The sequence below is a fragment of the Rousettus aegyptiacus genome, unplaced genomic scaffold (genome assembly GCF_014176215.1).
Source record: "Rousettus aegyptiacus isolate mRouAeg1 unplaced genomic scaffold, mRouAeg1.p scaffold_m13_p_2, whole genome shotgun sequence".
NCBI lineage: Eukaryota > Metazoa > Chordata > Mammalia > Chiroptera > Pteropodidae > Rousettus > Rousettus aegyptiacus.
In genome coordinates, this window is record NW_023416295.1 from 8,993,718 (window position 1) to 9,018,192 (window position 24,475).

A 24,475-nucleotide genomic window follows, 5' to 3' on the forward strand; every position below is an offset into this window, starting at 1 on the left:
GAGCCTCCGTTCATCTCTGTCTATTATGCCATTAAATCTATGCCAGAGCCCAGCATTGGGCAGGTGACATTGGGCATCATGGGGTCCTGACTACCCAGAACACATTTCATCTTGATTGAATATGTGTAAGGAAGGAAGAAAAGAAGACCTATATTTTTTTTTAAAAAAATAAAAATAAACAAAAAGTGGCTTTCTGGTCAATTCAATTTTCAGAACATTTGAATAACCTGGATTCTAATTTTGAGTAGAACATTTTGCTGAAAGACAGACAACCCCTTACACATGCCTTCTTATTTTTCTCAGCTTGTGAGACTGAGCCCTGATACTAGTTCCTTAGAAAGCATTTACAACTACTAAAAAAGTCAGGTGGTTATAGGTATACAGGTATAGATATATAGTATAGGTGATCCCTGTAGGTCTTAGTTTAAGTAGTAATTATTCCTGGTTATTCGTTTACTTGTTTTTTGGTGTCTCTCTCCACTTGACTGTAAATCTGTGACCTGTTCCCCATTGTATCTCTTACACTTAGCACAGGGCGTGATATGGAATGGATGCTCAATAGATATGCTTTGGAATGAATAAGTATTTCATCCACAGGTAAACAGACAGTCCACGTGGCAGGCTGGCGAACACACACGAGGGCAGAGCTAGTGTTAAACTTGCTTGAATGTCTGTCCTAATGGAGTTTGGGAGGAAACTGGACTTTCTATATCATCGACGTGATTTCTACGTTATCATAGACAATGGAGGATGCCGTGTAAAGTGGCTTGTGAAAAGAATGCATATGTCAAGCTCTAAAATATGCAGTGCCACACGTCATGAGGATTGACACACAGACGGGATCTGTGTGAATGAATCACTAATCAGAGATAAACTCGTTAGGAAAGCAGACTTTCCACAACACCAGTCTATACGTTTCTGAAGTCTTCACTGCATTATTCATTTAGAGAAAGTGTTTGTGGGTCTTGGCATTTACTTTTAAAAGTGTATAATAGTCTTTGGAAATGTCTTTTTAAACATACTACTTTCTAAGGGCAGAATTTAGAACATTTGGGATACAACAATTCGACATACATTATTTAAACAAATTCGTTCTGGAATCAATCTGCTGGGATTCAAATTCAGATGCTATATATTATATAACATTACTAAGCTTCAGTTTTTTAAAGAGTAAAATCGGGAAGATAATATGATAATAGTACTTATCTGTTTTGGGTGTGTGTGTGAGAGAGAGAGAGAGAGAGAGAGAGAGAGAGAGAGAGAGAGAGAGAGAGAGAGGAGACAGATGAGAAGAGCGACCTGAGAGTACTTAGCACAGGGTTTGCCACATTATTTATTCTCAGCTAACACTTTTATTGAGGTTTGATTTTGTGAACTGGCTTTCTAAAAGTCGCTAAAACAAATCTACTTGTTTGGCTATGTTTCCCTTTCACTTAGATCTTACTTTTCTCCTCTTTCTCTGATTTACTCCAAAGTGCAATGATTATCCTCACTCTTTTGGGAGAAGGTAAGCCACTGTCTCAGAAAGTTTGAAGACAAAGCATACAGCTCCGTGGGTCCTGTGTGTGTGTTCTGGTTGTGGGGTATGTGTGTGTAAACTATTTAAGAAATGATCTCATTCACTGACATTGTCATCTTTTAGAGTAGATGTCATCCCAGGAAGTGCAGAATCCTGTGCGCACCAGGGATTGTATGTTTGATCAGTTAATGGCAATTAATTGTTACGATCCTTCAGTTATCCCTGTAAGCATCATTTTGTCATGTGACTTGTAGTGTCTCTTATGAAAAAGGTGGCATGTGTTTCCCCATCCTGTTCATTATAAATTAGCCATGTGTCTTGCTTTGGACAAAAGAACATTAGCAGATATGATATTTGCAAAGACTTTTAAAAGCTCTTACACATTTTTGCTTCTCTTATTTATCTACCTTCCCATGAGAAAATACCTGGATAGAGCTGAGACACATTAAGCAGAGCTCAGTTGCCTCAGTTGCCCTAGCCAAAGCCATCCTGATAAGCTAATTATTGACCAGCTGAGCCCGGGCATTTCAGAGAGTCCAACTCAGTTCAGGAGAATCTGCAGCATAGCCCATCCTAAATCACCCACCTAAAGACTCATGAGCCAAATAAATACTCATGTTTTAAGTCACTGAGAGTTGAGACAGTTTGTTACTTAGCATTATTATGGAAATACATTGCTGATATTAAATATGAGATGAATAGTCTTGTGGAAACCTGTGCAGAATCTTTTTAAGGTATGACCGATAGTATCATGTCGCACATAAGTGGCTCTACCTTAATTAGTTCCTGCTTATCTCATCAAATCCCTTTCCCCCTGTATCTTAAGTGCTATGCCTCTCTAAATACTGTACTTATATTACTGGATATACCATTTTATCTGTCCCATGCCTTAGGCTGTGCTGCCTTGAAAGACTCCTTCCACTCCCAGTGAATTAAACTTTCACTTGTCTCTTGGTTCTCATTTTATGAATCATTTCCTTTGAAAACCTACTTAGGCCTGCTAAGAGAAGATCAGATGACTCTGCTCTGGGTTCCCATAGCACTCTGTGGTTTTACTTTCCTGATTCTTTTCATATGATGGTATCATTCCCTGGGGCCTGGCTTTGCTCATTGGAATTCCTGTTCTTAGAGATTTGTGACCCATCATATCTCTAGTATAAGGCTCAGTGCCTGGCGCACAGTATGCGCTTAAGTAATAGATGTTAAAGGAATGAATGAATAAGTCTGAAATCATGGGCAAATGGGGAAAAGATGATCCCCTGCCCTAGGACAAAGATACGTGGACTAGACAGGAAGGAGAATGTTAGGTCCATCTGCGACTTAGTGATATTAAAACAAGAAAATTGTTTTCCACTGCTATATAGATTTCAAGTAAAGATCAAACGCCATTTAGATTGCTAAAATAAAATTGGAACTCTTGATTTATAAGTAAACCAACCAAAAGGGACAATCTGAATGGCATCCGCAAACTAGTTAGTGTAGTGCACTTCAGTTTCCTTTCTAAGTAAAAGAAAATGGGGGGTGGGGGGGTGGGGGGGAGAACAGAGGTCACTTTTAGAATTTCCTTTACAAAGAGCTACTTTCAAATTTTGGATGTTATTTTAGTCATTGAATGTATGGATTTAAGCAGAAACACACACACAAACAACAAATGAGGGACACAGTCTTTTGGCGGTAAAGATCCGTTCCTGTGTTACTGGAAGAATTCATGAGGCAGTTACTTAGGAATACATCATATTGTGGTCATAGGATTATAGATTAAAAAAGTCTTTAGGATTATCTAAAGATGACTTCGCAAACGAGTGAACACATACTCGATGCCTTACGTCTACTCTGACTCACTTCTGCTGCAGCATTTAGCATCCAGCTCCTGCCGGTCTTTCATTTGGACATTCCCACTTCTGTGTTCTTGAGAATTTAGGCCTTTACATTTAACTCGTAACCCATTAGTTGAGTTTACCCTTTCTCACTTTACAAATAAAGAAAGTAATCCCCAGAAACTGGGATCACCCAAGTGAACCCAAATGGAAACAGAAGAGGTACAATCTGGTTCTCAAAAACGCGCAGCTCGCTCTGCCTTTCCACCACGATGCACTCTCCCTGACCCCTTTCCTCACACATTCCATCGGCTTGTGCAGAATCTGCATGGCTGGAATGAATACAAGTTGAAGGGGAAGTTAAATCCGTCTAAACTTTAAAATGTAGGAGAGATTTAACATCCTTATGTCCTCTGGAACGCTACGGTGCATTCACGGTTCACGGAGTCAGCAAACTAAAGGTCGGGCTTTAGCTGGTATTCAGCATGAAGTGTGTGGTAACACTGACAGGCTATATTTATACAGTGGTGCTGAAAGATTCAAATAAATATATACCGATGTTGATCCTACCAAGTGCGTGCACTGCAGTTGATAGAGTTAACATCAGTTTTTTGAGTTTGTAATTGTTTACCCATATGTTGCAAATGACAGTTTTTCCAAAATATAATAATTTGGCACTTCATTCTGTAGTTTTTTTTTTCTTTTTAGGAAGAGAAAATACTGTTTAATATTGGTAGGCCTTGATTTCTAGACTGTATTAGTGAAGGGAAAATATAGGGACCTGGCTTTCAATCAGCTCTTCAATCAGTTTTATGGGAATTCCATCTCTGTAAGTCCTTCAGGGCTGTGATTTTCGCTTCTCCAAGTGCTAAAGGAATAAATATCCATGCTGTCTTATTTCTCACAAGAAGGGATGTCATAGGTCTGTGGTCTTTGGATCTGTGGGGTAATGTATCCCTCGTACTTCGGATCTGTGCTCATGTTTCTCTTGACCCCTGTGCCCCAGGGACTCCGGTCTCCTGCCAACAAGATCCAGTCCTTATTCTACTTTATACTCACATATCTTAGGCTAATGACTTGGTTTCTACACTTCTCTTGAGAAGAACTGCTCCCATGAGAATGAATGATTCCTCTCAAATAGTAGTTCTTTGGTTCAACTGGGATGAAGCTCTCAGCACTGAAAAAGTGGCCTTGTTGTATTCAGTTGAAAGCTCGTTCAGATAAAGTTGTTGACAAAGGAGCACATCTGGTAGCTATCGAGTACGGCTCCACTGGATTCTGCTCCTAATGACACGCACTCCGTGTCTCACAGCTGTGCACGTGTCCTTCCTCCCCTCTCCACGTTCCTGCCTTTCTGGGGATTCTCCTGAGTTGCTGACAGCCGTCAGCTTCTCTCCTTTGCACCGAGTCATAAGCCTAGTGATCAGGGAGCATTCTTCTTTCCAAGCAGCGGAGTGTATCTGATGCACACTACCACTGGTACCTTTCATTGACATCTAAGAGCTCCTGAGATCCTTCTCTGGTCTTCTGTACTGGTGACTGTTTTCCAAGGTGAAGAGCCTACACTGACATTCTCATAATGTGCTGGAGATAATGCTTAAATTAGATATAAATGTATGAGTGTACGGGAAGGTTATATTGGGCAGCAAAGGACAATATGCCATTGAATAGATCTTCTATCTTTAGACACATCAAGAGCTTAAAATTTTCCATCTAGGGGGCTTATTTATATTTGCTTTAAAACTTTTTTTCTAGATTCTTTTCCTATCTACTATCATACACATTTTTCTCCCTTCAAATTCTCTATACTTTACTACTCCTTATATTCAATTACAGTAGGCATTTTGTTTGCCTTTACTCATTGTGCTCCCACCCTGAGATGCCTTTCCTAGATTTTCAAATTATTAAAATTTATTCAAATGACAAAACCCAGTGCAGATGTCTGAGGTCATTTGAGTAAACATTCCTTTATGTCTCAATGAGAAGTAATTGTTTCCTCGTCCGTACTCCTACTGCATGCTGGTCATGTCGCTGAGTTCATTTATCTTGTAATGTACTGCTATTCATGTTGGATGTATATGTATATTTATAATACACATCTGTATATTTATATTTAATACGTGTGTATAAATGAATATTATCATGGATTTACATAGGGCCTTAAAAATAGGAGACTCTCAATAAATGTTTATTAAACAAATGGGTATTTTGAGTAACCGAAGAAATGATTTTTTTTAAACCAATTTGATTGTATTATTTTATTGAAGGAACATTAAAATGGGCAGAAGTGACTCTTCGTTAACAGCCAATTGCTGTTGATTCTCATGAAATTGATCGGTGTCTTCTAAAAGTTTAGATTTGTTCTGAATTACCTAAACAGAATTTTAGTAAAGCATACAATTGTGGGCCCATGGGGTTTGTAGAAAAATGGGATATAGTACAGACTCTGTGATAAAGTTCCAAGGTGAATACATGAGTGTCATGGGAAGTATTTTTCTTTCTAAACGTGTTGTTCCAATTTCAATATTGATGCAAATATTTTCATCATGCAGCACCATAGTAAGGAAAAGGCAACAAGTGGACCACTGATCAGAGATGGAACTTTTGAATTTCAGCAAGAACTATGGCTTCTCTCTTTACTAATAGAAAAAATAGTGAGGAAAGAAATAAAAGAAGACTTTAAAGAAAGAGATCAGGAAGATGCTAGCTATAGCTGGGTATAATTTTTTTGCTGACAAGTTAGAAATAAAATCACTCTAGCCGCCTGACTTTCATGTGCTAAATATCTATTAAATTGTTTTCATCATAATCTGAACTATAAAAATATATTACAGGACAGTACTATATCATTGTAAAATCCAGATGAATTTAGATGAATTGTTGTTAGTTTGTGAAAAATGTTTATAAGCAATGTCAGAGAGAAAAAAACATACTTATTTAGACTTTGGAATCTGTCATGTATTTAATTTATTAGAGTCTCAGTTATCCTAATCTATAAAATGGAATAATAATACTTATTTTGTAGAGTTGTTGTAACAATTAAATAATACATAAAGTGCTGTTCTAATTTGGGACATAAAACATTGGAGCATAAAGCATTCTCAACACATGTTCAAATAATATTACTATCATTTATTCACTGCTTACTATTGCAGATGCTGTTTTAAAGACTTCATATGGCTTAGCTCTTTGTCCTCTCAAAGATTAATTCACAGAATCAAAGAAGTTGTCTGCTAACATGGCTAAAACATATTACATTCATAATTAACATAGAACATAATAATTTCTTTACAACTGCTTTGCAGTTATAAGAATGATTACATACACATCTCATTTGATCTTCAGAATACTTCTATTAGATAGTGAAAGTAGTTATTATTATTCTTCAGATTTAAAAGAGCTGAAACTCAGAAAGAGTAGGCAACCTACATTATCACATGGTAGAAATGAAGAGCCAGATCTCTGAATTCTTGTATAACACTTCAAGTCTCATATTGATCCAAATCATAGCTCACACCATTCATTCGATAATTAGTTTATTAGGCTTTGTTAAGCATTTTTCATTCCACAGGTACTCAGGGATACCTTCCCATGCGAACTCACAATTAGATGAGACCCCAACTCTAGTCAGACAAGCCAGGTACTCCCTGCTTCTGAGATCCGTATTCTGTTCCTGGACGCACAGCCAGACCGTGTTTCCCAAACTCCCTTGCAGCTAGGCGTGGCCATGGGCATGAGTTCTAGCCAACGGACTGTGAATAGAATTGTCATGTGTCATCGCCACTTCCTTTTTTCCCTCTCCTGTCTGGGTTCAGATGACTATGGGAAATGTTGAATGTTATCTGTATAATAGGAGAGACAATGCTGGTGACCCTCTTTTTCTGAGAAGGGAAGAAGAGTGAGGGAAATTAAAGATAGATGTGTAAGTATAAAGGGGAAAAGTTGACATGTTAGAAGCTATTGTTAGAAGCATGTTGGAAACTTGAAATTAAGCTCCTCTTAATCGCCTATGAAGTCACACATTTTATACATAAAAAAATGATTAAATAATTGTAATACACTTATAGAATGATAAAGACACTCTAATACAATTAAATATATGTTATCAGGTTCAAATGACTTGGCCAAGCCTAAAATATAAGGTAAACTGCAAATATTGCCTTATGCCATAATTACTAGTTTATAGAATAGATACTGTTCTCTGATTACAGAAGTAGTACATGCTCATTAAATAAAATCAGATACTACAAAAATGTGTAAAGAAAAGAAAATTATCTGTATTTCAATAAATAAAAACAGTTAATATTTGGTTATAAATCCTTAGGGTTAGTTGTGCCTGTTTATAAATACATTGTATATGTTATGAGTATTATATTGATAAATACATATTATTAAAATTACACTAGAATGAGATCATATTTATATAGTTTGAGACTATTTTTTAAAAAGGATGTTTGTTACCTTCTAACTTGATGTATTTCCTAAAGTTTCACTACTGTCATAAAATTGTTAATACATATTTGTAGACTAATAAATTAATAACACTCTGTAGAGTTATTAAGAATGAATGAGTTTTTGAAGACAGAGACTTAAAACCGGTCCCTCTTTAAGTCTATGACAGTTAGAACCATAGGAGAATTGCACATTAAATTCAGCATAACAACATGATTTGGTTTCAAAGACTTTGTGCCTACATGTCACAGAATAAATCAGACTGTTATTAACACTCAGTTTGCATAATGACAATAATCCTTTCACTTTCCTTTCCCTACAAACCAATGAAGATTTGGTTTTGTACTTTTCTTTAGTTTTCTTTGAGCTCAATAGCACTTTCTGATGACAAGCAGCTTAAGTAGAAAAGAAAAAACAATGAGTGAGGGGTTTTATATAATCCAAATAAAATTTAGAAGTCACATGGCCCAGTATTAACAGTTTGTTCTACTGAAAGAATCATTGTAACAGTTTATATTAAAAATTAATTCCACCTTTTCCTTTTTTTAAAAGAATGTTCAGGTACATTAGAAAAATCATCCAAAACACAATTTCTTAAAATCCTATTCACCCCCCACCCCCGCCTTTTATTCTGTAAAGCTCAGAGGCTTCTCAGTCTCACTGGTCACAGTCCTTATTCCGTCAACGATTTTTTTAAATTATAATCTTGCATGCATAATATCTGCCTTCTCCTTTTTTTATTTTTATTTTCATTCTTAATTTCCAGACCTTTCTATTCTCCCAAGTTTGCATCACATAATTTTATAAACTAACCAGATAGAACTCTTCTTTAAAGGATAACATTTTGGGGTGGTAGGAAGGGGTGTGCTGGGCAAATACAAGATTCTCTTTGGCCAGTTGGGGTTAGTAGGGCAGATAGAATTCAAAGCTGAGAATATTTGCATATTAAGTGATTTTGTCCCTAGCACATTTATACAGATTAATATAGATCATATGAAGTTGTGAAATTAGGACTGACATCTGTCAAAGGAGAGAGGCATTAGTAATTATTTTCATCTTTTACTTAAGGAAATAATTTCAATTTTCTAAAGCACAGCTTAAGAAAACATAAGATAGGAAGAAACATTAATAGATATCATTTATTCAAAGATTATTACATGATACACAGTGGACTATATGCTTTACATCCGAAAACAACAAAACTCTGTCAGTATTTGTCCTTAACTCAGTTTTTAAGGAGGAAACAAAGATTCAGAACTTTGTTCAACTTGTCCCAAAGCACATAATTAGCAAGTGGTGAATTAGTCTTCCATTGTATGATCTCTGACTCCATATAATCTGATAGATATATAACAAAATAGAATATAGTCAAACTAGGGAAATAGAAGAGGAAATGCAACTATAAAAAACATCCACAAAAAGTTCAGTGATGAATAATAATGTATACTCTTTCTAAGGCAGAGCAAGTGTTCAGTATTTTTCAGTGAAATAGATGAATATATGAAATAGCAATTTTCCTTAGTCATTAGTTCTATTAATCTGTTTTATTATTTTATTTTATGTTCTATCTGATTTTGAATTTAGTTTTATCTTGCTGTATTTTATGAAGCATTAGAAACAGGTCTTAAATTATCTTTGTAATGAGGAATGGGTCATAAATAATTATATGCAGTTACGACAAATCATGTGAGTCAATTTATAGAGCGTAATTCAGAAATGTTTACTGTTGCATACTTTTTAATTTTTATATTTCCTTTGAACCCTGCCCAATATGTTGTGAACAAATGATTCAGGAGGAATCTACTTCAGATACTTCCTCAGAATTTCTGAGAAAAACCCACAGAATGTTAAATTCCCTTTTGGAATAGAAAGTCATGTAATTCATAATTACATATTTGGATATAATCAGGTCACTATGTAAGTGACTTTGAATGGGATCTATTGTGTCCATATTTTCCTTCAAAGGTTCAGCAAAGTGTGTTTTCTCTAGAGATCATCTAGTCAATATCTATGACTTGCACAAGCCAGAAATGTGACATTTAGGGAGCCGAGTGCCATGGAGGGCTGAAATCCCATCTCATTTGCACACTGCAAAAAGATGAGCCGTCATAAGAAGGATGACACGAGCATGAAAAATCTTTCCTCCCCATTGTAGACTAGACTTGCTCTTCCATTAGTTCAATACAAATTATTTCTGAGCAATTCCCCCTGCAATTACCTGATTAGCAATCCCAATTGCTTCTCCCTGTTTCGAAGACCTTGATTAAATGATATCCCCTCCTGATTACTTTATCAAGTCCAGCTACTATGGATTATTGACAGCTCTGTGTTAACTGTTTTGTTCCTTTGGCAAGCTGCCAGGCAAATGGGAAAGCAGCTGTTTCTTGAGATGGGGAGAAGAGAAATGCCAAATGATACATACAGTCTTTAAGGCTTTTGCAGGCTGACAAGTCATTAGCTGACCTCTAAATTGTTTTGATGCTTGTCAGTGTGTTTGACATCCTTTTGGATTACCAAAGATAGACAACTAGACAGTAGAGGTGGTTACTACTCAGATACCAAACCCCATCACTTCACAGCTTGTGGAAAGGAGGTGCATCGTGGGTTGTCGTAGAGGAGATGAACTGCTTTAGTCTACTTCTCACAGAATTCTGACTGCACAGACTGTTCAGAGCTACGAGGCATAAATTCAAGTTTTGCCTTCCTTTCTTGTTGAGCTGAAATCATGTGTAAATGCTGCCGAATGTGCTGGTTTTCATCAACTGGTTTTATACAGAAGGGATTGCTCTCTTTTTGTATATCTTATGTATAAACTTGTAGCAACTTTGACACATAGCCAAAAATGACTTAAATATATTCATAATCATTCTCCTACCATGATCTTTAAGCATAGATTATTTCATTTTTAGTTGTTTTTCTTTTTTCTTTTCAAAATATAAAGTACCTTTTTTGTTCTTCCCTCCCCCATTCCAAAAGGTCCTTCAATCTAAAGATGAGTAGACAAAATGTTGGGAAAGAAAACTTGAGATAAGAGTGAATATTATTTAATACAACTATGATATTTTCCTTTTCTTTACACTTAATTCCAACTACATATTTTCTTTTTTAATAAATTTTATTTTAGAACATTTTTGGATGTAAAGAATTATTGAGAAGGTAGTAGTACAGAGAATTGATATGTAGCCCACATCTAGTTTCCCTTATTATTAATATCCTACATTATTATGATTTATTTGTCACAATTAACCAAAATTGATAATATATCACTAACTAAAGTACATAGTTTATTCTGATTTCCTTAGTTTTACCTAATGTCTTCTTTCTGTCCAAGAATCTCATCCAAAAAACTGTGTTATATTTAGTCACTCTGTCTCCTTAGGTTCCTTTTGGCTGTGAGAGTTTCTCATACTTTCACTGTTTCTGATGACCTTGACAGTTTTAAGTCATACCTGTTAGGTGTTTTGTACAACGTACCTACCTGTAAGGAATATCACAGTGGAGAAAACTGAAAAATACTACCTCAAGCCAGGTGATCAAGGTCAACCTCAACAGTTATAAGTCATGTTGATGGTATATACTCTTGATGTGGTGTAATGAGAATGGCATTCGTTTTCTGTAGTTTTTTCCCCCAAAGTTCATTATCCCAATCAAATCATAAGAATATCAAATTCCAGTTAAAAGACTTTCTATAAAAACACCTTACCAGTTCACAACAAAAGTGTCAAGTTCACCAAAAACTATCTAACCCATTAAGAAAAATCTCCCATGCAGAAGAATTTCAAATAATTTATGTAAATATTATATTTTCACTATGGACTCATAAATATGTATTGGTGGGTTAGAGTACGATAATATTTTATTTATTTTGTTACTCAGGTTGTTCCAATTTGAGCTCATCTTGTTGACTCTTGTATCCCTTTGACATATCCCCTTTGCTATGGGTGTTTGTTTGTTTGTTTTTTGGGGGGATGGAGAGTATTAACTCCAAAAACTTTTAAAAATTGTAATAAAATACACATAACATAAAATTTACTGTCTTAACCATTTTAAAGCGAACTGTTCAGTAGTGTGAAGTATATTCACATTGCTGTGCAACCAATCTCCAGAAACTTTTTCATCTGGCAAAACTGAAACTCTATACCTATTAAACAACTTCGTCTTTTCCTTCTCTTCAGCCCCTGGAAGCCAGCATCTAATTTATTTTAGTTCTTAACTTACGGACTTTCTCTCTTATCATCCTGTTCTCCCCCAGGAGAGTAGACATGCTTGTCCTTTCTGGAATGGAAAAGAGAGAAACCAAATTGATCTCATCTTCTGGGGCAGATGCTCTTAGGTGGTGAAAGTGTCATTATTAGTGATAGGAAACCTTGTTTCATACGAGCCAATTAGGATATACATACTTCTTAGGAACGTGGTTTCGAGGTTAGAAAAGTCTGGCTTTACCTAGCTCCAAGATTTAGTGGCCATGAAACCTTTTTAATTTCCTTCCTATCACTAAACCTTGATGTTTCTAATTTTTTTAAAAATGGTGAAAATCTAATATCTACTTCCTTAAGTTCTTATATACATGAATCAGAGAACACGTGTGAAGTACTTATCATAAGAAACAAGTATATAGAATACAATGTGTGTATAAATTGCCATCATGTTTGTCACGTATCAGTTGTCAGATAACAACGAATTTAGCATTGAACACTAGACGTTCTCAATCTCACTGTTACTGAAGGCAATAGAAAACCATGCTAATCTCAACTGGAAAATCCAGCAGCACGACCATTTTCATGTAGGAGTGGTGGAAAGGATTTGCACCAAGAAGGCATGACCATCGGACAGCCACGTTTCCTAGCCTTATCATTTTTATTTGAAAGTTGGTTGGGAAAATTCAGTCTGTGGCAAGAGGGCTTGGCAAGGATAGCATATGAGTATCAGGGGACGGAACGTAATGTGTGGCAGTGCAGAATCCATAATCTGCAACGATTAGAAATTCAGATACCAAACATTACAAACTGGCTCTATTCCAACTCTCCTGAATGTGTGCCTGAATCCAAATAGCATCGTTAAAAAGAAAAGAGCAGCAAGACTGTGAAATGTGCAGTTTAATGAACTCCCCAAATATAGGGCCTCGAAAATCAGATCTAAATCAAATAGATAAATGTATGCTAAATGAGATTAGATCTTCCAGCACTCCGAAAGCCACTTGTCCAGGAGTCCTCCTACCACAAATATGCTTGGAATTTTCTTAGCAAACGCGTATCACTTTAGTGAAAATGGAAACAAGTGGGTAAAACAGAATTAGAGAAGTGAACAGATGGTATGTAAGTATAATGATGATCCAATTGCGCCATGTTATAAATGAGCTATCACAGAATCTCGGGGGAGCTTCTGGACAAACACTGGAACATAGTGGAGAGAGGCCCTCCTCGGATCTCCCCTTTTTTTAAAATTCTTTCACAATTTAACAAAATTGCAAACAAGCAAAGCAACTTTCCAGAAGGTGTAACACAGAACAACGACTCACAACATATGTATTTTTCTTAATGTTCTCCACCGGTAATTTAAAAAGGCTACGTTGCACGTGGTCAGAACGAGATGTCTAAACAGTACTGCTGGGGAACGTACAGTACAAAGTGCTTTATCATTGAAACGGCCTTTAGAACAGCAAGAGACCACAGCACGTTTCCTTTCCTGGTCCCTCTGGGAAGCCATGCGTTTCATCTCCCTCTGTCGCAGTATTGTTTTCTGGCGTCTTTTCTAATTTCCTCAAATTGTTGGTGGAAATTGCCTCAAACTACTGCGTTGTCTTTCTCAGATGTTCTCACTATAACTGAAATAGATGTGTCATCCGCAATTATTTAACAGTTTTTAAAAGCACTTCTGTTAGAACTTACAGTATAATTTTGCATTCAGTTCAATCCCTCTTGACAAGGTTGAACCACTGGCAGAAATATTTGCAAGGGGCCAAAGATTAGTTTATTAGTCTGAGCATCAAATTAATTTCAGTTCTGTTCAGCAGATATTTTCAGAACATCTATAGTCAGCTTAGAACTGAGTTTTGCAGAAGGTCTGCACATTCATGGGGAGCCCGGAAATGTCTGTGCACATAGAAATCTATGTGCCTGCACAGTCTGCACTGACAAAGTGTTAAAAGGACACATTAGTGGCTACAGCTGAACCCTTAGTTATAAGCATCGATACAAGTCAAATGTCTATCATATTAAATGATACATATATTTTGGATTATCGTGAACAGGCTTTCTCAGTCCCTCAGCACTGCTGATCTTGTGGTTCAGACAACAGTTCGTTGGTGGTGGAGGAGGGGGCTCTCCCGTGCATCGAGGGGCAGTTATCAGCATTCCTGGTATCTACCCACTAGATGCCAGTAGCACTTCCTTACCCTGAGTTTTGACAACCAGAAATGTGTCTGGACTTTCCGAGGGACAAAATCACCCCTAGTTAAGATACTGCCAGAAAAGATATATCCTTTGTTTCCAAGGGGTTTTCTGTGTTGTGGGGAAAAGGAACAGTATACATATTAAGTGCTTGAGTCAAGAACAGTACTAAGATGATTCAGTGATAAGTGAGACAGACAAACCATACCATGAAACTTGAAAAGAAATTCTTAAGTCAGTTGATCTGGTTTCTTACTTGGAGGACTTCTGATAGCACCACGAAAACTCTCATGCTGCAAATTTGCTAACAATTACCTGTCACATGGTGATGAGTATTTAGGAGAATAATGGTACTAATGCTTATAGTCAAATTTTCTCTTTGTTGTATGATGTCTTACATCATTCTTGACTCTGCCTATACTATTTTTACCTAGAAATTCTAAGTTGAGAATCTAAGTAAAGTAAATTGGAAGTAGTGCATATGATGTTACCTCTTCTTTGATTGGAAATTATGAAGTCAAATGTCTACTATTAAAAGAGAGATCTTATGGAGTCCAGAATTCATTCTAAGAATGAGTGATCACTGACATCACTGATCTTCCATCACCGTGATTATGTGTCAGTCACCCATTGAACACTTATTGAGGATTTATTGTGGAAGACATTGTTCTCCTCATCTTCCTTGTAATTCGAGAGCAGAACCTCTTGCCTTTGTTAAACATTAAAAGTGCAAGACAGTCAATTTCTTGTCTTCCTTGAAAGTAGGTCCCATGATACAATTTTGAGTATCTGAAAAGAAGGCTGCAAAAGTTGGTCTAAGTTTTCTGGAAAAGGTATAATTCTATTGTGAAAATAGAAATGTTAGAAATCACCCTCCTTCACTCTGAACGTGGTTTCATGAGGCTATAATGCCTAAAGCTGTGGCAGCCATTTTGGGGTGATGGGGGTGCACCCAGAGAATGAGAGCAGCACTCTGAATGGCAGAAGTGAGAAATGAACAGCCCATGGCCCTTGGTAACTTAACCATGTTGCTAAATTATTTGTTCCTATATATGCCTGCTTTCATACTTCTTCTTAGGGAAGATTATAAATGTTCTATAGAAAAAAAGCCCTTTTTTAAGAAAGATTTTCAGTGAATTGCAGCTAAAATTTTTCCAATTTATATATTTTCTTCCATATTCAAGACACTATGCTAACAAGTATGTGGAATCAAAAACCAACCCATCAAGCAAACAAAAAGAATGACAGATCTTGTCCTCAAGAAATGAATTTCAACATTATTGTGGACAGATTCTTTCTAGAATTAATATTACATTTTCAGAATAGCCCTTAGCCTAGGGTGAACACAGATAACATGACATTTTGTCAGCTTGATCTTCCTTTTGTCTCTAATGTGTTGAATTGTGTCCCACCCCCAAATTTATAGGTCCTAACCCCCCAGTCCCTCAGAGTGTGACCTTATTTGAAGATGCTTTACACAGGAAATCTAGTGAAGTCACTAGGGTGGGCCCTAGGTATCTTTATAAAAAGGGGAATTTGGACACAAAGATATATACAAAGAGGAAAGACAATGTGAAAAGATGTACAGAAAGACAGCTGTCTGCAAGTCAGAGAGAGACCTAGAACTGACTCTTTCCTCACAGACCTCAGAAGGAACCAACCCTTCTGGTCCCTTGCTTTTGGACTTCGAGCCTCCAGAACTGGGAAACAATAAATGTATGTTGTTGAAGCCACAATGCATGTGCCTCTCCATTATAGCAGCCCTAGCTAACCGATGCAATGTGCAGAGCTGAACTCACGTGCTCTCCAAACTGACTCCTTCAATAGTGTTCCCCGTCCTGGTGAGCCTTAGTCCTTCCAGCACCATACTTCCCAAGCTCTGGCAGAACACAGTGGCGTCATTCTTGACCGCTTCTCTCCGACTCTACGTCTTATCATTTTAGCACTTTTTTTTTTTTTTGGCTCTACTTTCAAAGTTACTGGAACTTCCCTGTTTCTCACTGTCTCCACAGCCACCACCTTAGTCAGCATCACCACTGTCTTCTGTTCGATTACAATGAAAACTGTAGAGTTGGTCTCTTTTGACCTCATTGTAATCTCTTTCTGTCAAGACAAGCAGATAGATCTCATTAAAATAGAAGATGGGTCAAGTTGTGACCCTGTTCGAAACCTCCAGTGTCTTCCATGTGACTCAACTAAAAATCAAAGTTGCCGACAGTGCCCTGCATGACCTCATGCCAGCACTCTGTTTTCTCTTATCACGGTTAAACGCAGCTGAGACCGCAATGGCGTGCTCGTTGCTCTTTGAGCTTCCAGGCATGTCCCTTTGAACTTACGATTCCTCTTTTGGAATAATTATTTTTTTCAGATATTTTTTGAGTCACTTTTCACTTCTTTCAGCTATTTTATTTGAGAGCATCCAATTTTTCTAATGAGATTTTTCCCTAATTCCCTATTTTATTTTTTTAATTATTTTATTTTTATTTTTATTATTTTAATTTAATTTTTTTTTAATGCCTGCAGCACCTGGTCTTCCTAGGTGGTCTCCCATTCAAGTACTAACCAGGCCCGACCCTGCTTAGCTTCTGAGATCAGACAGGATCAGGGTTATTCAGGGTAGCGTGGCCATAGACAGCTAATTCCCTGCTTTAATATGTAATTTTTCCCTTCTCCCAAACCCAGACATAATCTACTCCTTTTATGCCTTATTATGTTTGCTCCAATAGAATTTGTTGCCATTTATCATATTACACATATATTTTTTCTTATTTGTTTGATCGATGTCTCCTTTATTATAATCTCATCATTTTAATATTTTAAATTTTTCTTATTTTGAAATTAAAATTATTGAGGTGAATTGGTTAATTAAATCAGATAGATTTCAAGTGGACAATTCAGTAATATGTCATATGTCTATTACATTGCAAGTTCACCACCCAAAATTTCCTTTGTTACCAAATATTTGACCCTCTTTGCCCCTATCTACCTCACCCCTTCTTCCCTCTGGTAACCACTCACTCACTGTCTGTGTCCATCAGTCTCTGTTTGTTTGTTGTGTTTTCTTGTTGTTTTTAGTTTTATATCTCACATAGAAGGAAATCATATGATTCTCAACTTTTTTCTGACTTATTTCACTTAGCATGATAATCTCAAGATCCATCCATGTTTTGCAAATGACAGTATTTCATCTTTTCTTAAGGCTGAGTAATATTCCATTGTATATATGTACCACGGCTTCTTTATCTGATCATCTGTTGTAGGACACTTTGGTCACTTCCATGTCCTGGCAACTCTGAATAATGCTACTATGAACATTGAGGTGCAGATATCTTTGCAGATAAATGCTTTCAAGTTTTTTAGGTAAATATCCAAAAGAGGGGTTGCTGGGTCATATAGTAATTCTATTCTTAGTTTTTTGAGGAACCTCTTACTGTTTTCCATAGTGGCTATACCAATGTACATTCTCATCAGCAGTGTATGAGGATTCCTTTTTCCCTACAACCTCTCCAAACTTGTTATCACTTGTCTTGTTGATGGTAGCCATTCCTACAGGTGTGAGGTGGTATCTCATTGTGGTTATGATTTGCATTTCCCTAATAGTAGTGAAGTTGAGCATCTTCTCACATTTCTGTTAGCCATTTGTATGTCTTGGGAGAAATATCTATATAGGTCCTCTGCCCATTTTTTAATTTGATTTTTTTTAATTGTTGAGTCATATGAGTTCTTTGTATATTTTGGATATTAGGCCCTTATCCTGAGGTGTTGTTTACAAATACCTTCCATTTTGATCGTTGCCTCCTTGTCTTGTTGATGGTTTCTTTTTCAGTGCAGATAATTTGATATAGTCCCACTCATTTATTTTTGCTTTTACTTCCCTTGCCTTTGAGGTCAAATTCATAGAATCCTCTCTTAATCCAAGGTCCATGAGTTTAGTACCTATATTTTTTTCTATGCAATTTATTGTTTCTTGTCTTAGGTCCATTCTGAGTTCATTTTGCTCTATGGTGACAGCAGCCTAGTTTCTTTCTTTTGCATGTGGCTTTCCAGTTTTCCCAGCCCCACATATTGAAGAGGCTTTTTTTCTCCATTGTATATTTTTGGCTCCAGTTTCAAAAATTTTTGCCCATATAGATGGGGCTTTAGTTTTGAACTCTCAATTTTGTTCCAATCATCTGTTTATCTGTTTTTCTGCTAATATCATGCTGTTTTGATTATTGTTTTGTAGTATAATTTGAATTTGGGCAGAATGATACCTCCAGCCTTGTTCTTTTTTTCTCAGAATTGCTTTGACTATTCGGGGTCTTTCGTGCTACCATACAAATTGATTATTTTTTGTTCTATTTATTTTAAAAAAAATGTCATTGGGATTTTGATGGGGATTACATTAAATCTGTGTAATGTTTTAGATAACAAGGTCATTGTAACTATGTTGATTCTTCCAATCCATGAACATGAAATATCTTTTTGAAGGTAAGGATTTCTGTCTACTTTCCTCACTCCTCTATCTCTAGTGCCTTCAACAGTGCCTAAAAAATATATTAAAAAATATTTGTGCAATAAATACATGAATGCATAATAACTCATATTACTACCATGAATTACAACACTTAGAGTTCCAGATTTAGGATCATCAAAAAATTTGTTATGCTTTGTAGCATGCTACTGTCAGCTCCACAAATTAAAATTCTTTGTAGTATGTATATAATGTTTTAATGCCAATCAATAAATAAATGTTTATTATGTGTAAGTCCCTGAAATATAAGCTCACAGCAGCCAATTTAAGCGTATGCACATATTAGGGGATTAGTAAAATTTTGTTTAGGGAGTGAAACCAAAAAGCATTGAGCTTTATTACTTTAAATAGGACACTAGAGAACTATTTGAGTGAATAAGGCAGGTGAATGTTATTTTTGGTTTTCCTCTTTATTCAGGGCTTGTTCCTAGGACCATGGGGTTGAAAGTCATCTGAATAGAGGGCTGCATTACTAAATAGTTTCCAGTCTTTCCGGATGCAAACAGCAGACCTAACTTTTGTTGCTACATAGTTATAGTTTTATGTTGCTGGTGGGGGAGGGGAAATAAAATAAATTGGTGTATGTATTTAGATTCTTTCAAAATAGAATTTGTTTGAGACCCCTCTGAATATGAATAAAAATGATTATCTTCCATTAATTTCTAACAAATACATTTTGCGTAAATATTAAACATATCAACTGTAAACATTTCGTATGAAAGTGGCAGAGGTGCCTTTTTCATCTGTCTTATGCTTGATATTTGAGCTCTGTGATTTTTAGCACTGTAAATTACCTGGAATCAGCCATCAGAGGGGATTTCCTGGGGAATTCTGAGAATGGTCATGAACTCAGGTTAATTTACACCTACACCATCCAACACAGGTTGTTTTTAGTCTTTTTTTTTTTTTAAAGACTTTCCAGGGTCAGAAAATCACAAGTGCCTGCCTTCACTCCTGAGTTTAAATCATGCCTTTAAAACAACAGTAAAAATCTATATCTAGCTGAAGTCATTTTTACTAAAATACCAAAAATAAATTTATTTTATTTTATTTAATTCTTAGTGGTTATAGGTGGGCAATATCACAAGGAGAAATTTTTAAAAAGGAGTTCAAGTTATACACAAACATGAAAGCAAACTTTTAAACTAGAGACTTCTGGTAAATAATAGCCATTGAGAGTCTTGTCAGAGATTTTATAATGAAAAATATTACGACTCTTTTTGAGTAAGTGTATATAGCCATAAAGAAGGGATCTTTAAGAATGTCTTCTTTCTTTCTCTTTCTCTAATATATAATATTAAGTCCATGTCTTTTGTGATTATTAGTAATGGGGGTGATCACTGTTTCCCTTCCCTCTCCACAGACTCTGTTGCCAGACTAACCATCTTAAAACACAGTTGCTCTAAATCTTTAAATAGCTCCGTTGCTTATGTAACACAATCTAAACTTCTTAGCTTGTCACTCCTGACTACCTTAAATCACATCCCTTAGACATGAGTATGAAATAAGGATTTTCATGCAAGTAGATGATTAAGGAAACGTTTTTAGCAGAAATCTGTTAGGAAGAATGGGAAGGAGAGGGCGAAGGAAGGATCAAAGCACAGAAGTGGCTTTGGCCAACATGTAGCTTTAGCCTGATCCCGTGGGGAGCTCTGGAGTACCAATGGCACCAGTGTTTCCACCTTGAGGCGAGCCCACCTTTTGCACACTTGCATCAGTGGCCGCTGGCCATCACCAATACTGTAGATCTGAAGCATCTCCAGCTGGGTGGCTCCCTTCAGCCATGGGGAATTTTCCAGAAAATGGTATGGCTGTGAGCCTTTATCACCAAACTCGGGGCAGCTGGTGGATGAGTGCACCAATCTAGTGAAGAACATCTGGGTGGTGCACTAATAGGATCTAGTACACAGGCTCCTATGATCTGGCTCTGGAGATTATATACACACACACACACACACACACACACACACACGCACACACATACATATATGTAACCAGATTATATATATACACCGCCCACCCACCTCGTTTATGTTTTCCTCTGCTGCTTCCTGTAAACATTTATCTCCTCCTTCATAATGTTAGGGTTTGAGGATCTACCACTTTTTCAACCTTCTCTTTGAGGACCTGAATGATGATTGACTGTAAGATTTTCTGGACAGCTGGTAAACCAGTACAACATTTATAAAACTATGTATGCTGTGGGGTTAAGTCCTCTTGGTTGTGTACTCGATAACCACTTCCACCTCCCTTCTTCCTTGTGGGCAAGACTCATGCACCATTACGGAAGCTGGAAGCGCTGGATACTCCTTTCCCCGGCCTCCGCTGTCGCCACAGCATGGTGTGTGACATAGTGTTGGCCAGGGGATTTAGGAAGTCTTCTGAAGTCTTATGGGAAGAGAGATGCTCACCTCTCCCTGGCTGCTTTTGGACAACTTCTTATGAAAACATGATGCTTAAAACTGTTTTGGACACTTTAAGATTCCGAAACAAAACCCAGAGAATCTCAGCAAAGTCTGTCTGCAGCCCTGTTGTTATTGCGTCTCTGAATTAATCCTGGGGACTGCCATACACACATATATGCGTGCACATGCTCACGCACACACACACACACATACTTGCACGTGAGTAAAATAAAGCCCCATTGTTTAGACCATTTTTGTTGGGTATTTTGTACTTTGCAGTTGAAAGTACCCTACACTCTCTACTGTAGAACTTTCTGCTAAAAACTGGGTTTGAGAATGTGGGTAAACCCTAAGAATTATGAGGATCTTCCTACTCCCTCGTCTCTGAACTGACATCAACTGGACTGAGCCAGTTGCATGGATGTAGGCTGCGGGCTGATTTCATATAGAAGAGAAAAAAGAGATCAGTGGTCCAGCTTCTACCCTGAGAAGAAATAGGACACTCAGAATCACTGTCAGTGAGCTGGACAAGCACAGGTCTCCCACCTGGAACCGGGCAAGGCAGAGGAGAACTGGCAGTGGAAGATCCTCCCCTAAGGCACAGCAACTCCACCCACCAAGGCAACGTGCCTGATGGAGGGTGTGCTCTACCCCATCAGGTAGTTACTCTCTGGGAGGGGTAACTAAGTGTGGGGAGAGAGAGGCGACAGTGGGTGGTGGGCGTCTGTAATACTCTCCAAGTGGGAAGGGTGCTTTTGGTTTCTTCTCTTTGTCCAGAAAATGAAAAGAGAGTGAAAAAGAAAGGAATCCTCCTCTGACAATAATAGCAACAGTAATTATAAGCCCGTGCTGTGCAGGGTGCATTTTGTTAAGAGCTTTACATGTATTATCTCCACTAAAATGCAAAGTAACTCTAAAAATCTGCCACTTTTCCTCTCTGACTTTCCTTTGCCCTCTCTTCTCTTAAAATTCTCTCTCTTTTCTTTGGGCCTATACAAAATCCACCAATGTTCGGCTCACATGCCTCTTTGATAGGCTTACAGGGAGCCAAGTCCCCTTCATCTGCAGAACTCCTCGCCTTCCTCCCCCTGGTTGTTTGTGCATTGAGGGGAAAGATGGGGAATGCAGATCAGAATGATGGATGAAATATCTACCGATGAAAAAAATAACCCATCCTTTCCTCTTCCAAGTACTTTAAGTCTGGAATATTTTAATTTATTTCATGCATTTATGCCGGGTTCTTAAAACATTTTATACAGACCACACTGGCATGGGTAACAGGAAATGTTTGCTAGTTTGTAGAGCCTGAAATTGGAAGTAAAACTGAATTTAAAAAGAAATCGACATGAGATTACTCTTGCAGAATGTTTCCCACCTAAAACTACTTCTATGAGATATTAATAGATGTTCTTTGGAAAGGAGTTCTTTAAGTCAAACAAATTTGGAAGAGTTCTGGATTTAACTAAATTACAGAGCTTTACTTCCTGAAGGACTATTAAAGACTTTTTAATACATTAATCTTAATTGTAACTTTCCAAGAACAGGAAATAGCCTGAAGAGTTTCCCAAAGTGATGTGACCGTGAATTCCGTTTGATGGGGAGCGGCTTTTAATGTTACTGAAATGGATATTCTGTGATACTTTAAGAAATGCTTTTTTTAGCAAGCATGAATAATTTTCCTTATGAAAATTTTTTATTTTCTTGTATCAGTAATCTGATGACTAATACGACAACATGGGCATTTATATCATCTAAGGTTCTGCTTCAATCATATTGATATAATTCTCAGATTTGAAAATATTACTAAATTTTCATATTTTCTATCATTAAGACAACTTACACTGAGCTTTGTTTTATCCTAAGTTATTCTCTTGTTTTCATGTCTCAAGATTAACCAGTCAAGAGCACTTAAATATGTCTAAAAGATACTTCCATGGACATGCAAACACCATGTCTTTTTAATGTGAATTAAGCTCTAATAGGATAAAGAGAAAAAAATAAAACCAACAATCAGAAATATATATCACTTTATGTCGAACAGCAAGGAAATAAGTTTTCTTTAATTTTTTTAGAAGTTCTTGTGCCTCATCAGTAACAGGCAGATTAGGACTAAATGTCGCAATATTAATACCAGATTAGATATGTACTAGGGTCAAGCAAGTGTATAATAATATAGTTCATTAATTCATAGTCATTCATTTGGCCCAAATATAAGGCCAGCTTGACTATTTATATTCTTAATTTATTAAGCAGACAGGCAAAGGCTTAGAATATGGAAAAACTCATTATAATGTTGTTATGAAATTCTCTGCCAAGAAGACTAAAAGAGGATAAGGAAAATTATGTAAGAAATTGAAAACTACATAGTGTAAGTGGCACACACAGTCAGGTTGTTTACTGAATGCAGCGCTCTGGCAGCCACCTGCATTTGACAGCCTGTGGCCTCCCTCAGGCCAGCAGCGAAGGCCTGAGAAGTCCTGTTCACGTCTCTCATCTCTCCGGCCCCCTGTTCTGCCTCATCCAACCCGCCTTTCTCTTCTGCAGCATCACTCTTCCGACTCCAGTAGTCCCCGGAGCTCTCTCTGGGAAACTCCGTAAGCCTTAATTAGAAAATAGGTGCTTTGGAAAAATTTGGCCTGCTATTTTATTTTATACTCTGGGGAAAGAAAAAATACACATTCACAAATAAATATTTCACAAACCAAAATTTGGTTAATCGTCTAATGGACAAAATTCATAATAAAAGGGAGAGAGTTCTTTGGGTTAGAGAGCAGAAGTGATCAGAAAAAAATTCCTAAGAGGAGGTAGCACTTGAGTTGAGGTTTGCGATGGGTGGGATATGGAATATGTTATGTGGGAAGGCCATCCATAGACAAGTAGAAGTGTCATTAGTCTCAATCAGACAGAATGTGGAAAAATGGTGGGAGACACATCTTATGAAGTTCTTTTGGTTGTGATTCAGAGAATCTACTCTCTGGGTCAGACGTTTGAACTCGTGCAGGCAATGGGGAGCGGCGGAAGTGTTTCGAAGATGTGTGGATTATGTGCAGAGTTGCGTTTTAAGAACATAAATCTCGCCATTGAGTACAGATGATCTCAAAGAGTAAAAATAAAAGGAACAAGAAGCAAAAGAGAAGGGATACATTATGAGGTGTCAGCAAGTTTTGGAGATATATAATTAGGAGTGAATTGGGGTATGGAATAAGGGTGGTGAGGTTGGAATTTTACATGCTTCCACTTTATTTTAATTATAATTCTTTCAGCTGTCATTTTAACTTGTTATTTGTTCTTTCAACATTTAGAAAACTCAGAGTTTTGTAGCTAAAACTCAAATATAACCCCTGAGTTATATCTTCCCCATTACCCCTTCCTCCCAAGTT

General features: G+C 37.0%; 1 pseudogene; it reads right to left on the reverse strand.

Annotated features, from left to right (window-relative positions):
- Positions 1-16,691: 16,691 nt before the first annotated feature.
- On the reverse strand, positions 16,692-16,810 carry LOC118614510 (annotated as a pseudogene).
- Between the last annotated feature and the right edge of the window lie 7,665 nt (positions 16,811-24,475).